This window comes from Manis javanica, chromosome 2, assembly GCF_040802235.1.
Source record: "Manis javanica isolate MJ-LG chromosome 2, MJ_LKY, whole genome shotgun sequence".
NCBI lineage: Eukaryota > Metazoa > Chordata > Mammalia > Pholidota > Manidae > Manis > Manis javanica.
In genome coordinates this window covers 36,550,747-36,570,617 of record NC_133157.1, presented here as the reverse complement: position 1 = coordinate 36,570,617, position 19,871 = coordinate 36,550,747, and the positions used below count along the sequence as shown (strand labels likewise).

Below are 19,871 nucleotides of genomic sequence, written 5' to 3'. Positions count from 1 at the left end.
GGCCCTCAATAATGAGCAAATACGGGAGAGATTTTTGGTATTTCTGGTACTCGGACTATTAGGAGTACTACCCACCGCATCCAGGACGCTCACAACTGCAGCTCCTAGTCACGCTGTGATGACCTCACAAGGCCCAACAAAGTCGCTCCCCTGCGGCCTTACTGTCACGTGATGTGGCCCGCCCACTCCGGGCAAAGCCTAGCCTCCCAAACCTTGCACGAGCTGACTGCGACTCCCGGCCTGCTGCACAGCAAAGTCACTCACCACCGCACCGCAGCCTTCCCCTGGAGGTTTCATAGATGTCGCGTTTGTGACTTAGTGACGAAGGTAAGGCCGAGATGGAAAGCGGATACGGCTAGCTTCTGAGACATACCAGTAGATGCCACCGGCCAGGTGGCTGAGCGTGATTCCTGCTGGGAGATGTAGTCCGGCCGTGGGTGGGGTTCCGCTACACGTTCCCGGGCTCGCGCCCCGCCCCGCACGCGGGAAAACGCCAACGGCTGTCCTTGGTAACAGCACCACGCTTCAAAAAGCCCAGGGATTTAGGTTTTCTTAAATGTGGGATCGAATTCTGCGTTCCCAAGCCCGTTTTGCGTGAATTAACATTTATTGAATGCCTACTCGATGTCAGCCATTTACACAACCATTTTTATTCAATCTTAGCAAACCTTTTGAAACAGGATTGTCTTATTTTAATGATAAAGGGTTAGAGCGGTTCAGTTGTTTCCTGGCTAAAATACCCAAACCAGATTTTCTATCTCCAAACAAGTAATAACCCTTTTCTCAAGAAAGATCTAACCTGTTTTAACTGCAGCAATTCAGGATAAAAGAGGAAATAATGTTTTTTAATTGTAACATAGTGTTTTAGCGTTAAAAGCATTTTCTCATTTTCTGGCCTATTTGATCATCAAAGGCAGTATCCCAGGCTGATTTGATAAACAGACTTTGGAGTCCAGCAGGCTTTGTCTTAATTGGAGCCCTCCTTTGTGTTAATACCACTTCAAGTTGTGAAAATTAAATGAGATTATGTAAATAAAGTAACCTGCTTGGCAAGTAAACCCTCAATAAATATTAGTAATTATATTCACACCATATACGTATTTTTGATAATTAGCATATCCTGATTTTTGTGCAGGACACTATGTTAATTACTGACTTGCTAGTTACTAGTAGACTGTAGGTTAAACTACTTGATGAAAAACAATTGAAACCTTAAGAGTTTTGCCCAATTCAAGGGAAGCTTGTTATCATCTGAATTGATCAGAGAATGCTCAGGCTATGCCTTTAACAAAATTTATTGTCATGACCATTCATGTGTAGATATTATCTCTACACAGGATTGTGTCTGGTCTGTTCAATCAACATTGAGAGGTGAAGATTTAATGGAAAGAGCACAAGAAAACAGTTCTGAAAGGATACATACAAACCTGATAGCAGCAGCTGTGGCTGAGGGTGGGCAAGAGGTCTGTGATTGAGGGTACTAGTCAAAAGCGACTATATCTGTATTTTAATTTTTTTATATAGGGCAGATAATGATGTTTTAATTAAAGATTAACATTAAGAAAGGAGACACCAGAGACCATGTGTTACCTGTGTGACACTGTACAAGCTATGTCACCTCTCCAGGCCTCTATTTCCTGTTCTATTATTGTATTAAAATATATCCACCTTTTCTGTACCAGGCATACTGTGCTAGGTGCTTTCATTAAATTGTAATTTATCAAAGGAGAAATCCTACCTAGGAACTAGAATCAGGAAAATAAGGGCATCAACGTCCTAAAATCTCACTAATTATAGTTATTACCACCTAGATGCAATAGAACTCTCCTCTCACAGTAGTCTCCCCTATAGGATACCACAATCACCCCTTTCCAGCCAGGCTGAGATAAGCTAATTTCACATCCTGTGACTGCAAAGAACATCACCATCCAATTAACCTGTTTATGTTTGCTTAAGTGCACTTGGCTAGACTAAAGTGAGAGCATAATGCAATGGAAAATACACTGGAGAAATTCTCAGAAGCTTCGATTTTTCTACACACGTGGCTGGCAATAAGGTAGGTGGGTAAAATTAGTTTTTCTTAGATGAGACTCATTTCAGACAGAATCAGTAATAGGTGGCTGAGGTTTAGGAAGATAGAATCAAGGCGTATAAACTCCAAAGCAGGATTTTCACAATCTAGATAAAACTAAATTCTAGAATCAGTTCAAATCTTATCTACTCCCTCAAAGTAAAATAAATGGTCATAATCAAATGCATTATACCCTGCCCAAAGAATGCAATAACTGAGAGGGAATGGTCTAGTTAAAAAAGTGAGCTTTAAGAAGCAAAAATGTACACAATGCAGAGAAAAGGGTGGTGTGACCAGCATGTGGAACACTTTGGTCCCCTTGGCAGATCTCTGCCTTTAATGGATAGAGATTGGTGCTCCATACCTATTAGTCATAAAGATTACCCAAGATCGCCCAATGTATGTCCCATGTCACCAACAACCTTCTGATTAGAATTCAGCTTTTCATATTTTCCTCCAGGGGGGTGAATGCATTATTGGCTAGAGGACCATATGTGCTTTTGCTTGGCTGAAAATTAATACACTGACAATGACACTTGGCAGTATACCGTCATTTCTGAGGTATATTTATGCCCAAAGCCAGCTGAGCTGTGGGCATGCTGGCCTGTGAAAGCAGTAAACAAACAGTTAATAATTCAGCCACTGTGTGAGACTGGTATGGAATAACCAAAAAGACTCCCTACTAACACTGTTGTGTCTCATTTCTCTAAAAGGCCAGTTCCCTCGTAATACTCCTAATTAACAACTTGCCCTTCCTAAGCCTGTTTCTTCATAAATAGACAGGAACTAAATTCTGCTGCTTACCTTATTGGGCATTGTCAGGTTCATGCAAGATATTGCATATGAAAGTCTTTAGAAATAATTGGAATATAAAAATTATAAGGAACTATATTACCAGAAAAAACTTTATTTGGTTACACCAGTACTTATATAGCCTTAGTCAGTGGTTAAGGCTTCAGTTCTAGAGGAATCCAGAAAGGCCTGGATTCAGAACAAGAGTCAGCAAACTACAACTCATGGACCAAATCCAGCCCACTTCCGGTTTTTCAAGAACCCACTATTTAAGAATGGTTAGCCCTGGACAGATACATGTAAGAGAATGAAACTGGATTATTACTAACCCCATACACAAAAGTAAGGTCAAAATGGATCAAAGACCTGAATGTAAGTCATGAAACCATAAAACTCTTAGAAAAAAATATAGGCAAAAAACTCTTGGACATAAACATGAGCAACTTTGTCATGAACATATTTCCCTGGGCAAGGGAAACAAAAGCAAAAATGAACAAGTGGGATTATATAAAACTAAAAAGCTTCTGTACAGATACCATCAGTAGAACAAAAAGACATCCTAAAGTATGGGAGATATTCATAAATGACAGATCGGATAAAGGGTTGACATCCAAAATATATAAAGAGCTCACACACCTCAACAAACAAAGCAAATAATCCAATAAAAAAATGGGCACAGGATCTGAACAGACACTTCTCCAAAGAAGAAATTCAGATGGCCAACAGACACATTAAAAGATGCTCCACATCGCTAATCATCAGGGAGATGAAAATTAAAACCACAATGAGATATCACCTCATACCAGTTAGGATAGATAGCATCAAAAAGACAGACAACAATAAATGTTGGTGAGGATGTGGAGAAATGGGAACCCTCCTACACTGCTGGTGGGAATGCAGATTAGTTCAACCATTGTGGAAAGCAGTATGGAGGTTCCTCAAAAGACTCAAAATAGAAATACCGTTTGACCCAGGAATTCCACTCTCAGGAATTTACCCTAAGAATGCAGCAGCCCAGTTTGAAAAAGACATATGCACTCCTATGTTTATCACAGCACTATTTACAATAGCCAAGAAATGGAAGCAACCTAAGTGTCCATCAGTAGATGAATGGATAAAGTAGATGTGGTACATATACACAATGGAATATTATTCAGCCATATGAAGAAAACAAATCCTACCATTTGCAACAACATGGCTGGAGCTAGAGGGTATTATGCTCAGTGAAATAAGCCAGGTGGAGAAAGACAAGTATCAAATGATTTCACTCATCTGTGGAGTATAACAAATAAAAAACTGAAGGAACAAAACAGCAGCAGACTCACAGAACCCAAGAATGGACTAACAGTTACCAAAGGGAAAGGGACTGGGGAGGATGGGTGGGAAGAGAGGAATAAGGGATAAAACGCAGCATTACAATTAGCACACATAATGTAGGTGGTGGGGATATGGGGAAGGCAGTATATACAGAGAAGACAAGTAATGATTCTATAGCACTCTTCTATGCTGATGGACAGTGACTGTAATGGGGTATGTGGGGGGGACTTGATAATAGGGGGAGTCTAGTAACCATAATGTTCAAATAATTGTACATTAACAATATCAGAAAAAAAAATGGTTAGCCAAAATATATAAAAATTCACATGCCTCAACACCCAAAAAGCAAATAACCCGATTAAAAAATGGGCAGAAGATATGAACAGACCCCTCTCCAGAGAGATTCATATGGCCAACAGGCACATGAAAAGATGCTCCACATCACTAATTATCAGGGAAATGCAAATTAAGGCAACAATGAGATATCACCTCACACTAGCTGGTGAGGATGCAGAGAAAGGGGAACTCTCTTACACTGCTGGTGGGACTGTAAACTAGTTCAACCATTGTGGAAAGCAGTATGGAGGTTCCTCAAAAAACTAAATTAGAAATACCATTTGACCCAGGAATCCCACTCCTAGGAGTTTACCCAAAGAAAACAAGATCCCAGATGCAAAAAGATGCATGCACCTCTATGTTTATCACAGCACTATTTACAATAGCCAAGATACAGAAGCAACCTAAGATCCATCAGTAGATGAATGGATAAATATGTCATACATATACACAATGGAATATTATTCAATCATAAGAAGAAAACAAATCCTACCATTTGCAACAACATGGATGGAGCTAGAGCGTATTCTCAGTGAAAAAAAGCCAGGTGGAGAAAGAAAAGTACCAAATGATTTCACTCATTTGTGAAGTATAACAACAAAGCAAAACCAAAGGAACAAAACAGCAGCAGATCACAGACTCCAAGAAGGGGCTAGTGGTTACCAAAGGGGAGGGGTAGGGAAGGATAGGTGGGGAGGAAGGGAGAAGAGGATTGAAGGGCATTATGAGTGGCACACATGGTATGTGGGTGGGGGGGGTCACAGGGAAGACAGTAGAGCACAGAGAAGACAAGTAGTGACTCTGTGGCATCTTACTATGCTTATAGACAGTGACTGCAGTGGGGTCAGGGGGACTTGATAATATGGGTGAATATAGTAACTACAATGTTGATCATGTGAAACCTTCAAAAAAGCATATATCAATACCTTAATTAAAAAAACAACAAAAATAAAAGAACGGTTAGCCATCTTTAAATGGCTAAAAAAATCAAAAGAATACTCTTTCATGGCATACAAAACATAAGAAATTCAATTTCATTGTCTATTAAGTTCTATGTAACTTAGCCATGCTTTTTCATTATGTATTATCTATGGCTGCTTTCATGCTACAATAGCAAGGGGGAATATTTGTAATAGAAGCCACATGGCCAGAAAGGATAAAATGTTTACTGTCTGGCCTTACACAAAAGTTTGCCAACCCCTATTTTAGAAGAACCGACATGACCTTCAGCAAGGTACTTAAGCTTTCCTGCCTTAGTTTTCTCATCTGCAAAATGGGGATAATAATAACTACCTTAGAGATTTGTCTAGAGGACTGAAAGTGTTAAATTATAGTATTGGGTTTGGGTTTTTTTTTTTCTTTTTATCCTTTTGGACTGCAACCCACAAAAGGAAACACATACATACACACACACATATATATATATATTATATATATGACTAAAATGTTTTACAAAATAATATCCATATTTATGTACTCTGAGAGTTTCAGTATATCTTTCATCTAACATCCCTTAATGTAAATATTTTACATAATCATGGCTCATTCACTTCTGATAGTTTTCTATTCTACTTCTGCTTTCTAAAAAAATAGTTTCTCCTAGCCAAAAATGGAACAATTTGAGCAAGAAAATAATTATAATATTTGGCTCTAACTCAAAGAATAAAATAAATGTCCATTAGCCAATGCTGATGTAGATAGATGAATGAATAAATAGAAGAGACAACTCTTTCTTATATAAGAATTCCAGTTAATAAACATAAAAAGAATGAAATTTAAAAATCACCTTTAGATATGCCACAGAAATTGTTGTACCAATGAATAATAAAATAAGTGAGGAAAAGTTTAAGGAGAAATTCTATTTACATAGTCTCAGAGTATATCCCTCAAAATGTTTATGAATTACTATGGTGGGTTTTTAGTTGTTTTCTTTTGTTTTTATTAATTTTCATGGTAAATCCAAAGGTGTTCTAAGAGATTACTGTGGTGTTTTAACTAATTGTTTTATACTCCTCCCTTCAGGATTCCCTCCCCCTTGAATGTGGGCTCAACTTCATAACTCATGTCTAACAAATAGAGAATGGAACAGGAAAAGTAACTTTACAATGTGGAGATTTAACAGACATCACCTTAACCAACTGATCAAAGTCAACAGCAGAGTAAGAAGTTATATGATATCATGTACAACCTGGTAGTGAGGCAATGTGAAGGGCATATCACCTCCGTGTCATTCTTCCCAAAAATTCATCCTCTGAGCATAATCATAAGAAAACAGCAGACAAACCCAAACTGAGGCCCATTGTACAAAACACTTGCCCAGTACTCTTCAAATGTATCAGTCATAAGGAACAAGAAAAAAACTGAGAAACTGATACAGATCAGAAGAGACTACGGAGACATTTCAACTAAATTCACTCCAGTGTCTTGGTTTGAATCCTAGGATAGAAAAGTGGCATAAATGGGAAAAGTGTGGAAATACAAATAAAGTCTGCAGTTTGGTTAAAAGTTTTGTACTAGTATTCATTTCTTACCACGATTGTATAAGATGTTAACATGCAGAGAAGCTAAATGAAGAGTATATAGAAACTTTCTTTTAAATTATTTCAAATAATTATTATTTCAATTTTTTCAAAAATAAGTTTAAAAAAACAGCTGCTCACAAACTACTAACCTGATTTCCCAGCCCAGAAATGCATCTAGATTTGCAGGTTGAAAAATACTGAGTTAATTCAAGCAAAATATTTAGAACATTGTCTGGCACATAGTAAGTGCTCAATAAATACTAGCTAGTACTAACGAGACAGGGACCATGGGGTGTAGTCAGAGTAGGGTGACGGCCTCCGGAGAAAGCAAGGCAGGGTATTTACAGTCAGAGCAATGTAACTACATGCAAGGAAGCCCCCCTATCAAAACTCTGTGTTAAACATTAAGCTCTAGAGTCATTCTTCAGGGAGATCAGATCACATGTTTTTATTATGCTAATCATTTGTAATCATAAGATTCACTTAAGCATGTTGAAAGGCCCAGGCCTGTGTGTTGTCTTTCCTCCTTCAGACCTGATGAAGTGACTTGCAGTCTGCACAATGAATAATGGCAAAGGCATAAACAACATACTAAAAGGCAAGAAGGAGTCCACCTTAAAGATAAGATTGCATTTTAACACCCAGGAACTTCAGAACTAAGATTCTTAACTTACTCCTTAGCAAACAATACCTCAGCCCACCTTGGGGGCTGGGCAGGCGGCCTTGTTTGATATGCTCCCAGACCAAAATGCTGGTTTCTCAGGGAAAAATCAGAGCAGGAAGTTGTTTGTGTTAATTCTAAATATTCAGGGACCACTTAACAAGTCCACATCCCTAAGCCTTTTTTTTCACTTTCCCAAAAATTCTGAACTGCCTATAAAACCTCTAGACAACACACTACTAGGGACTCTCTTGTCCCCTCCTGGCACCAGCCAGAGCTCTGTCCTCTTGATGTATCTCTCAATAAAAGCCTTTCCCTGGCTTTCCTACCTTGGGTGTTTGCTAAGTTCATTCTTTGACTCCTCAAACAAGAACCCTGGCATCACTAATATCCAATAATAATGTTAGTTCTCTTTCAGGTTCTCTTTCTATTTTTTTCAAAAGAGACTTGCCTGTAGTGGCTGAAAATACATGGACCTTAATATAGGATATCATATATCATCTGTATCAATCAGAATGAAGAATCCAGGCCAAAGTGGGAAGACACTGTTTTGGGGTAATAAAACAATTTATCATAAGTCTATTACCATAGTCTCCAATTTGTTATACCTAAAATATTGGAGCTACAATATCCCCATTTCAAAATACATATTTCTTAGCATAAGGGTGCCAGGAAGAACCTTCAGAAAAAGACACAGAGGGACAGAAAAAAATTAAACAGTCTAAGTTAGACTTTACAAACATCTGCTACCATGACAAGAATGTGCTTGCTGTCAACTCATAAGAACACAGATTCTTTTCCTGCAGATAAAAGTAAGTAGGGAGACAATGTATTAACAAACTGGAGGAAAGATTTAGAGCCACAGTGTACTCATTGTACCAAAATGATTTAAAGATAAGGGGGTAAAACTAACATTTATTGTCTGATACGTACAGTACAATATATATGTCCATCTTTTTTTAATCCCCATTACAGGGTTGCAGAAAAGTATTTTAATTTTACAGAATAACAAACAGGAGAGGACACATTAAATAGCAGAACCAGGATTCTAAAGTTTGACTACAAAGCCCATGCCCTTTCCACTAAATCAGGTTGCTACTCTATATAAAGGTGTCAAAAAAAAATTTTTTTAATTGAAAAGTTTGAAGAAAACAGAAATGGTTGTCTAAGCCATGGAGAAGCAGGAAGGAAATAATCAACAGATAAAACTACTGTTAAATATAAAATATTTCTAGCATTAAAAAAAATTAAAAGGCAAACAGTAGGTAGTGTGGAAAAACAACCCAATTAATTTTTCAATGATTAATATTTTCACCATTAATAAAAACTCATACAAATTTATAAGAACACTGAAATTTTTGTAGCTAAATGGACAAAGCATACCAATAATTCCTAAAAAAGGAACATAGCTAATCAACAAACACGGGAAAATATTTTGCCTCTCTAACAACTTGTTCAATGGAAGTTATAGCAATAACATGCATTTTGCCTACCAAATTAATCAAGAATAAAAATAATGATGCCACCCAGTGGTAATCAGTGTTTAATAAAAGAGTTATTCTCTTATTTGGCTAATAGGACTATAAATTGGCATAAACCTTTGGAAAGCAAAACTTGTAATATATTAAAACCCCTTCATCCAAAGCAATTCTGGTACTCTACACTAAGGAAATAATTTCAAATATGGAAAAAAAACTTTTTATGCAGATAAAGGCATTTCTCACAGCTGTATGAAAGCAAAATACTGGGAACACCTTACATTGTCTGACTATAGAGGAATCGTTAAGTAAATTATGACATTCTTCCTAGATCCCATATTAGGCAGACTTTATAATATTTATATTCCCAGGACATGGGAAAATGCTTGCCTGGTACTGTTGTGTATAAAAAAACAAAACCAAATCACTGACTGAATATAACTATGTAAGTATATTATGTGTAGGAAAGAGACTGCAAATACATAAGAAGAATATTAAGATGGGCCATATTTAAGTAATGGGATTATAAGCAACATTCGCCCATTTTCACTTCTGTATTTTCAAATTGCTTTAATACTCAGTTCTTCATAATTTAAAAAATGATTAAACAAACTACTTAGAGCTGGGATATTGAAAGCTATATTCCCTGAGAAGAATCCAAACTGTATGAATATAATAACTTATCAGCAAGGACTGAATTTCTAGGAGGTGTTTTGTGATGACTTATGTCCCTGTCAAATACATATGCTGAAGTCCTAAACCCTAGTGCTACAGAATGTGACTGTAATTTGGAGAAAATGTCTTTAAAGAGGTAACTAAGGTTAAATGAGGCCATGGGGGTGAGCAGTAATTCAAATTGACTGATGTCTGGACACAGAGGGAGACAAAGAGAAAAGACCAAGAGAGAAGGCAGCCATCTATAAGCCAAAGAAGCCTCAGAAAATAACGACCCTGCCAACATCTTGATTTTGGACTTGTAACCTCCAAAACTATGAGAAAATAGATTTCTGTTGTTCACGCCATCCCTTCTGTGGTACTGTCTTACAGTAGTGCTAGCAAACTCATACAGTTGCTTATTAGAGTTCTGCTGAAAAGGAAGAGGGACTGGCAAAAAATAGCCTTCCTTCCCCTTGGAAGAGATTATTTTAATTCTGGTAATTCCATAGTTAGGGAAGTAGAGCTAGGGATGTCCATGTCTGATGAAGAATAGAATCCTCTGAGATCAGGAACAAGACAGGGATGCCCACTCTACCCACTGTTACTCAACATAGTACTGGAGGTCCTAGCCATGGCAATTAGACAAGACAAAGAGATACAAGGAATCCAGATTGGTAAAGAAGAAGTTAAACTGTTACTATTTGCACATGACATGATATTGTACATAAAAAAACCCTAAAGACTCCACTCCAAAACTACTAGAACTAATACTGGAATTCAGCAAAGTTGCAGGATACAAAATTAATACACAAAAATCTGTTGCTTTCCTATACACTAACAATGAACTAACAGAGAAATCAGGAAAGCAATTCCATTCACAATTGCATCAAAAAGAATAAAATACCTAGGAATAAACCTAACCAAGGAAGTGAAAGACCTATACCCTGAAAACTACAGGACACTTAAGAGAAATTAAAGAGGACACTAACAAATGGAAACTAATCCCATGCTCTTGGCTAGGAAGAATTAATATCGTCAAAATGGCTATCCTGCCCAAAGCAATCTACAGATTCAATGTAATCCCTATCAAATTACCAACAGCATTCTTCAATGAACTGGAACAATAGTTCAAAAATTCATATGGAACCACCTAAGACCCCGAATAGCCAAAGCAATCCTGAGGAGGAATAAAGAGTGGGGGTGGGTCTCGCTACCCAACTTCAAGCTCTACTACAAAGCCACAGTAATCAAGACAATTTGGTACTGGCACAAGAACAGACCCAAGACCAGTGGAACAGAATAGAGACTCCAGACATTAACCCAAACATATATGGTCAATTAATATACGATAAAGGAGCCATGGACATTCAATGGGGAAATGACAGCCTCTTCAACAGTTGGTGCTGGCAAAACTGGACAGCTACATGTAAGAGAATGAAACTGGATCACTATCTAACCCTATACACAAAAGTAAATTCAAAATGGATCAAAGACCTGAATGTAAGTCATAAAACCATAAAACTCTTAGAAAAAAACAGGCAAAAATCTCTTGGACATAAACATGAGCAACTTCTTTATGAACATATCTCCCTGGGCAAGGGAAACAAAAGCAAAAATGAACAAATGGGACTATATCAAGCTGAAAAACTTCTGTACAGCAAAGGACACTATCAATAGAACAAAAAGGCATCCTACAGTATGGGAGAATATATTTATAAATGACAGATTCAATAAAGGGTTGACATCCAAAATATATAAAGAGCTCACGCACCTCAACAAACAAAAAGCAAAGAATTCAATTAAAAAATGGGCAGAGGAGTTGAACAGACAGTTCTCCAAAGAAGAAATTCAGATGGCCAATAGACACATGAAAAGATGCTCCACATCGCTTGTCATCAGAGAAATGCAAATTAAACCCATAATGAGATATCACCTCACACCAGTAAGGATCGCCACCATCCAAAAGACAACAGACAACAAATGTTGGCAAGGTTGCAGAGAAAGGGGAACCCTCCTACACTTCTGGTGGGAATGCAAATTAGTTCAACCATTGTGGAAAGCAGTATGGAGGTTCCTCAAAAAGCTCAAAATAGAAATACCGTTTGACCCAGGAATTCCACTTCTAGGAATTTACCCTAAGAATACAGCAGCCCAGTTTGAAAAGGACAGATGCACCCCTATGTTTATCACTGCACTATTTACAATAGCCAAGAAATGGAAACAACCTAAGTGTCCATCAGTAGATGAATGGATAAAGTAGATGTGGTACATATACACAATGGAATATTATTCAGCCATAAGAAGAAAACAAATCCTACCATTTGCAACAACATGAATGGAGCCAAAGGGTATTATACTCAGTGAAATAAGCCAGGCGGAGAAAGACAAGTACCAAATGATTTCACTCTTATGTGGAGTATAAGAACAAAGAAATACTGAAGGAACAAACAGCAGCAGAATCACAGAACCCAAGAATGGACTAACAGTTACCAAAGGGAAAGGGACTGAGGAGGATGGGTGGGAAGGGAGCGATAAGGGTGGGGAAAAAGAAAGGGGGCATTACAATTAGCATGTATAATGGGGGTGCACAGGGAGGGCTGAGCATCAAGTAGTGATTCTACAGCATCTTACTATGCTGATGGACAGTGACTGTAGTGGGGTTTGTGGCGGGGACTTGGTGAAGGGGGGAGCCTAGTAAACATAATGTTCTTCATGTAATTGTAGATTAATGATACCAAAATAAAAATAAAAGAATAGAATCCTCACCCCTACAACCTTGTACCTAAGTGGTCCTCAAGGTCAAAGACCTCACTTAACATCAATAGCTCCTTAAAAATTTTTTGCATGTCCATCTTTTATAGAGTGAGGGCATTGTAAATACATAGAGAAATTACACTTAAAAAGCATGCCACTCCTCTGTTCAAAACTCAACATTGCGCTTTGAAAACAAGAATAAAATAACTCTGCCTACTTCTCAAAGCCCCCATAATCTGGTTCATCCTACTTGTCCTACTTTATTGCTCTTTCCTACCCATTGGAGCCCCTCCACTTCTGCATACCAAGACCTTCATGACTCTGTACCCTCACATCCCCCAGCAACTACCTTTCCATAATGCAGATCTCACCTCCTCTCCAGGGAATCACAGGCTTCATTAATCCTCCCAGTCTCACAATATTATTAACTCTTCATATGTGTGCATCTTGCTAATCAAACAGACTATAGATTGGCAGAAAATCCCATCTTGTTCTTGTTCTAAATTCCCTCATGATACTCAGAGAAGGAACTCATTACATGCTGTGGTTTAAAGAGAAGGGAAGGAAACCTAATATTTTTTGAGCACTTGTGAAGTGCCAGGCCCAGTGTAAGATGTTTTACAAAAATTACTTTTACTTTCCCACAGAGATTTTCAAGTATTATTTTTATCATCATCATCAACCCTCAGAAAGACTTAATGCAAAATCCTACTGTTACCAAGTTGCAGAGTTACGATTCAAACCCAGGTGTCCCTAACTCCAAACGTGGTGCTTTATTTACTCCCACATCATTAGTGCTGCTGTTAGTTTCTCCTCATTGGACTTGAAACTTTTTGAGACAGGGTCTATGTCTTTTTATGTCTGTATTTCTAGCACCTGGTACAGAATTTAGCTCATAGTGAGCATACTCAATAAATATTTTAAAAATGAAGAGTGATGCTTTCACTATTACCTTGTAAAATTCTGGTTTGCACTTCTATTTGCTTATGGGAGATGCTATTCACACCTATCTGTATATCCCAAATAGAATTTAGCAGATTCTAGAGATAAAAGGAATATGAGGTAAGTCTGACCTCTGGCTTATTGTATGCCCACTATGGGCACAGCTCTGTCTGGGTGCTGTGAAGAGAGAAAAAAAACATCTCTGACATAGTGCTTCACTGTAATAGGTGATAAATAAACACATACTGAGAAAGGGAAGTTAAACAGACTAAGGGAAGCTGGGTGGCCAATCTATACCAGGCAGGCAGGAATGCCAGGCAAGGCAAATTGTGTGGCCAACAGGCAGAAGAGAAATAAAAGCAAGGTAGGCTCAAAGACAAGTTGGCTGAAGGAAAACGTCTTTAGGATCAATGTAGTGGAAGGTAAAGTTACAGAGATCAGTAGTATCTGATTGTATATTATCTTGAATGCAAGGCTAAGAAATTTATTTCCTCCTATTACTAATCCCAGCTAAAATGCTTTTTCCAGAGAAACTGGAATGTTGGTAGGGCCTCTAGAGGCAGAAAAACCTCCTACAGGCACTGAGGAATTAAGCTCTAATGGTGGAATGACAGGTGGAGAGGTGGATATTTTAGATGAGGAGGCCACCCCCTCAGATCCTCTACTCATAGATATGGCACCAGTTCTGCCAACTTGAAGGCGGGCCAGCTTTGGTCACTAAAGAAAGAGTATTTTCCCTGAACACTCACTTGCATGTCAATTTCAAATTACTGAGTAAACTTAAGCAGAACTTTCCTATTGAGCTTTGCAAAATGTACACATGGTAATTACCAGAAATCTACTCTGATGAGGATAATTCCCAGGGTGGCTGTGGAAGAAAGTGCACCTCCCACAGCACACTAGGGAGGCAAGGAGGGGGCTTAACAACCTGTTCAGTCCAGGCCTTCCCTGACATTCCCCCACCCAAACACTAATCTCCTAGCAGCTTGCACCCTGTAGCAGGCCAAAGATAGTTCACTATGGCCTTTTGCAGGGACAGAATGGCCACACCTGTTATGTTCTTTAAGCTCAAATGCCTTTTGAAGGATAAAACCACACAGTGCTTCTCAACATTTCTGAAAAAGGGCTCTGCTCTAGGGAAAATTGAGAAGTATGTCATGGATCTGGGAAATGATTTGTGAGCTCATCAACTTCAGCTTCCCAGCAGGCAAGCAAACATTATCTTTATTTTAAAAAGGAGGATCTGAGACTCAGAGAGATTAGCTGTTATGCTGTCCTTTCCCAAGGCTCTTCCTCCTAAAGACAGTTATTGCTGTCTACTAACTAAATGCTTGAGGCTATATTAGGTGATAGGAGACAATGAATCAGATTCTATCTGTATGGCTTTCATAATCTAGCACGGAAACAGATATGTCAATTCCTTTTTTCTTTCCAGATAATTCTGCAGCTCTCCGTGTTCCCCAGTTCTGGGGAAGGCCCCATCCCTCTAGGAGGTACTTTACCCTAGGCCAATTCCCCACTAGGGGTTCCCTACTTGGAAGCCCCACAGCTGGGGGGATAACAGGTGAAGCGGCACCCCCTGCCACTGTATCCCCTGGGGCCTCCCCACCATCCACAGGAGCAGCCCTCCTAAAGGTAGTACCCATTGACAGATTTGGGGTTGAGAGGCACCCTGCCGCTTGCCACCAGACGTAAGTCCGGGGAGAGGAAATCCCAGGGCAAAACCCAAAATCAGTCAAAGGGAGAAATAAAGTTTAAAACCTGTTTATTGCTTACAAACTGCAGTCCAGGGCCGTCTCTGCTCCTGAAGAAGCAAGCAAGCCAGCCAGCCAGCCCCTCCCTTTAAACTCTCAGGTTCAGACACGCCCTCAGTTGCCCAGGTAATTACCATTGACATGGCAATGAACTTCTCTCCACTCCTGAGGATATGCAAATCAACTAAAGCCAGGTGAGATACTCTGGATATGTTACAATTTTACCCACAGAGCAGAAGTGGATGACTCCTTGTAAGTGATAAATGGGTTTCTCCCACTTTATTTTTCCCTTTGACTGATTTCAGTTTCAAAGGTAATTTGCCCCACTCTGGAAGAAAGGTTTTTACCTGCCGAGTTACCCCCTGTATCCAAACCCCTCCCAGATTTCCTTAAACAAGGTAAAAGAGCCTGACAACAGCTCAGAGAGTGCCCACCCCCTTTATTGCCCCCCCAACCCAAATTAATTTAGTCAAGTTATTAGGTAGCAAGGAACTAAACTCTACTAAAATTACCTTCATTCATTTATTCAAGAAGCATTTATTGAGTACATATGTGTCAGGCATTTTCATGGAGCTTAATCTGCTAAGAAAACTAGGATGTGCTGGAGCTGGCTGATGTGGGTTCATGAAAGCCAACTGCTAAATTTGCAAGAATTTTGCAAGTTGTCAAAAATAAATTATATAAAGTTCACATTAAATTATATTAAAAATAAAGGTAATCAAACTCATTGTCTTCTAATAATTTTATCACTATCTATTGTATCTGCATGTTGGAAAACCATATAATGATGTACTACTATGCATTTCATCCTAACTCACATCTAGTGATATGCTGATCAAGAGCCTGAAGTATAATATGGTGGGAGTATTTATGCCAGAGAAATCAGGAAATGCTAAAAATCAGGTCTTGTTTTGCTCATTGTCTACATTTAAGAAAATGATGGAGAAAATGTTAATAATGCTAATTAAAACTATGCCATGTCTGTAGTGTTACATTGTGAATACCAGAAAAAATTAACTGTATTTCCAGTATTCAAAAGCTATTATTCAATTCAGTATGGAAGTTGCTCACTTCACTGATGAAGTTCCTACACTTTTGCCTTCCTCTATTGTGTAAGAACAAATATATATATATATATCCATGGTTCCTGGCACAGAGCTTCTAAAAACCTTATAATTTCCTAAGTGATAGGACTGTCTTTTGTGATTAATAACAAGCTCTTTCTCTCCTACCTGAGTTATGCTAATGAAATGATAAGGTAGGGGTCTCTACATAGCAGCAGGATAGGGCTGGTCACCAGAAAGACAGAGTGATTAGAGAGTTAAAATTTTTAGCCCTACCCATCAGCCTCAGGAAAGATTTGATGAGCTGGTATGGTGAACGCACCTGTCTGCCAGGAAGGTGGGGCACTCCAGTTCCACCCTAACATTCAGCACCCTTTTGGACCTTGCCCTAGGTACCTCTTCATTTGGCTGTTAACCTCTATCCTTATATAAATCTGATAAATGTAAGTAAATGTTTCCCTGAGTTTTGTAAACTGTTTTAACAGACAACTGAACCCAAGGAGAGAAGAGTCTTGCCCAAGGTCACATGATAAATTAATAAATAACAGAACTAATAACAGTTTAAATTATGTAATGCTGGATACTGCTCTAAGTGCTTTTCATATAATTCATTTAATTGTCATAAGAACCTGATGTATTAGTATTATCTCATTTTACAGATGAGAAAACAGGCCCAGTGAGATTAAATTTATGTGCTGTTGTCTGTATTCTCCACTACTTCACTCTACCACCTCCAGATTGTATTGCATCTTGATTGTATTGTAGCTTGATATATCCTGTAGTTTGAAGTACAATATGGAGGGAATATTTATGTCACAGAAATCAGCAAATGGTACAAATTGGTGCTTGCTTTGTTGACTGTCAAGGCATAAGAAAGTGATGGAGGTGCAAAGGCATAGGGAGATGCAAAGACCCCATGAGATGGGAGGACCACCCCCAAAATAGCCTTGGATTGCAACAGCTTCCAGATGGATACCATTCCCACTTATGTGTAATCTTTAAAGTAAACCTCTTTATTCTTCAGTCTTGTATCAATAAATGATCATTTCTAGTGGTGTGTGTGTGTGTGTTTTAGGTATAATTTATGAAAAATAAAATGCAGAATAGTAAATATTCAGCAAGGCAACCACAAAGTCAAAACATAGAATATCTTCATCACCCCCAAAAAGTTAATTCAAGCCTCTAACCAATAAATTTCCATCATGGCTCCCAACCTACCCTCCCCCAACCACATTTTGATTTCTTTCAAGTAAAAGGTATTTAATTCTTCCAGTTGCTCAGGAGTCATCTTTGGAGTCATCCTTGACTCATCTCTTTGTCTCACACCCCACATCCAACACATTACCATTTCCAGTTGTAGATTTCAAAATACATCTAAAATCTAACTTCTCATCAACTCCACTCCTGCCTCCTTGTTCTAAGCCGTATCATCTCTCACCTCCCGACTGGTCCCCAGCTTCCCCGCATTCACATCCTTGCTCCCCACCCTGTAAAAGTATCTAATGCTTACAGACTTTCAGAGTAGAATAGACCTCAAAGTCTCTACCATTGGCCTCCAAGCTCCTCTCTCCACTTTATGGATCTCAATCTACTGCTCCCCACTGGCTTACCAGGGTCCAGTCAAATCAGCTTTTTTGCTGCTCCCTGAACACACAAGTACCTTCCCACCTCACAATGCTGGCTCCTCTACTTGAGACACTCCATATGGTTCACTCCCTCAGTTTAGTCAGGTCGCTGCTCAATTGCTAACCTCATTGTAGAGATGTTCCCTGCCCATCCAGAATAGCACATTCCCCTCACACTCTGAGGCCACTAGGCCCTGCCTTATTTTTTCCTAGTCCTTAAGACTTCAGATTATATTATGTATGTTTATTGTTTGTTTCTCCCAGAAACAGTGGTGCAAGCAACAGCCAGGTGGATTCAGTCTAAAGTGTAAAGTTAACATTAATTATCAGTACAGCATAGAGAATATAGTCAGTAGTTCTGTAACACCTTTCTATGTTGACAGACAGTAACTACACTAGTTGAGATGAGCATTTAATAATGTATATACCTGTGCAAATCAGTATGTCGCACACTTGAAACCAATAATATTGTACATCAACTATACTTCAATAAAAATAAAAACATAAGTTATCAGCCTTGGTCTCAGCCTGGAAAAACATTTCTGGGGCTAAAAAATTTCAGCATCTGGCAGCTCCAGGCACTGGTCAGTTCTGGCTGCCTCTTTCAATGAGTGCCAGGTGCCTTTGTTAGGAACTTTCTGATTCTCCCCTACCACACAGATGCTGAAAGAAATGCCTTCTTTTCTCCTTTTTTAATGGAGCAAAACAAAGAAATAAAAAGAAGTAAACCAATACAAAGAGAGACTAGACTAATAGAAATAGATTAAGAACACCAGGAGAAAGAGATTTTTCCTATATTTTCTAACAGAACCGAAGATAAAAGTTGATTCCTACAACAACTCTGGATAATTTATTGGAATGAACCATGTTTGAAATAAATACCCATGTAGCACACATGGAGATATTTCTTGGCTTTTTCCCTACCAACTCTTAACTCTGGGGTAATCCCCTAAACCCTACACCCAAATGCCAAACAATAATTCTGCATATTGTTCCATTTGGGCCCATTATTCTCCTGGTTGAATTCTGTAAGAGCTACACTACTTATCACCTTAGAACCAAAGATTCAAAGAGCTGAAAGTGACTTCAGGACACCCCTCCTTTCCCAGTAGTGTTTTGCATATGAGGAAACCAAAGCTCAGAGAGGTTGGGTAACTTGTCAAGATCCTACAGACAAGTGATGCAACTAGGTGAGGTGGTGTTTCATATACCTCAGGGGTACCTATCCTATCTGTCAGGGTCCCAGCAAGAAACAACGGATAATTGAGTAGAGTTTAATAAAGGAAAGGCAAAGAGAGATGGTGTAGTTCCCCTGGGCCAGGAATAGTGGGAAACTTGATCACTACTGGACCTGAGGGGACAACAGGAAGGGAGCAGACAGTGTATGGAAGACTACCTGATGGGTCTATGCAGACCCTGCTTTTAGGAAGGTGGGGTGTGTGATGGGGCTAAACAATCTCACCTCCTTCTCCTCCTTCCTTCTAGTCTTCCTTGGCTCAACTTAACCAGAAGCCAGAGGACTTGGAAGCCTGTTGGTAAGAAACCAAACAAGGGCACTGGGTAGGATGGAAAGCAGATCTAGAGGGGTACAAGGAAGCATACCTATCATCAATTTATTTACTGACATTTCAGACAATGCTGTTTGTGCCTCATAATTTGGCCTTAAAGTGTGCAACACAGTGAGCCACCACCAGGAATTTAAGATACAGTAGGAGCCAAGAAAGCTGTGAGTTAGGGCACTGAACTGTCACATACTGATGGAAACAGAAGGCTGGATAGGTGGACGGAAGTTTCCAGGGCCTGCTCTGCTTTTCTGTCCAACACTGACTCCACACACCTGGTGGAGATTCAGACAACAGCTCAGGCCTTGGCCTCAAGGAGCCTGAGTCTAGTTCACA

At 39.0% G+C, this 19,871-nt stretch overlaps 1 protein-coding gene and 1 long non-coding RNA gene across 3 annotated transcripts in view; one reads left to right on the top strand and one right to left on the bottom strand.

Annotated features, from left to right (window-relative positions):
• Positions 1-431, bottom strand: part of UBAP2 (ubiquitin associated protein 2) — a 146,055-nt gene extending 145,624 nt beyond the window's left edge. The window contains exon 1 of one of the 2 annotated variants that reach the window (XM_037009826.2): positions 265-431. The gene's annotated coding sequence lies outside the window, so the exon portion shown is untranslated. Of the gene's footprint in view, positions 1-75; positions 209-264 lie in introns of those variants that run through there. The other variant, XM_037009823.2, reaches the window with a different exon arrangement.
• On the top strand, positions 178-18,093 carry LOC108395375 (uncharacterized). Its single transcript, XR_001852651.3, has 3 exons — positions 178-327; positions 1,957-2,056; positions 6,539-18,093. It is a non-coding gene; the product is annotated as an uncharacterized lncRNA (long non-coding RNA).
• Positions 18,094-19,871: the final 1,778 nt, after the last annotated feature.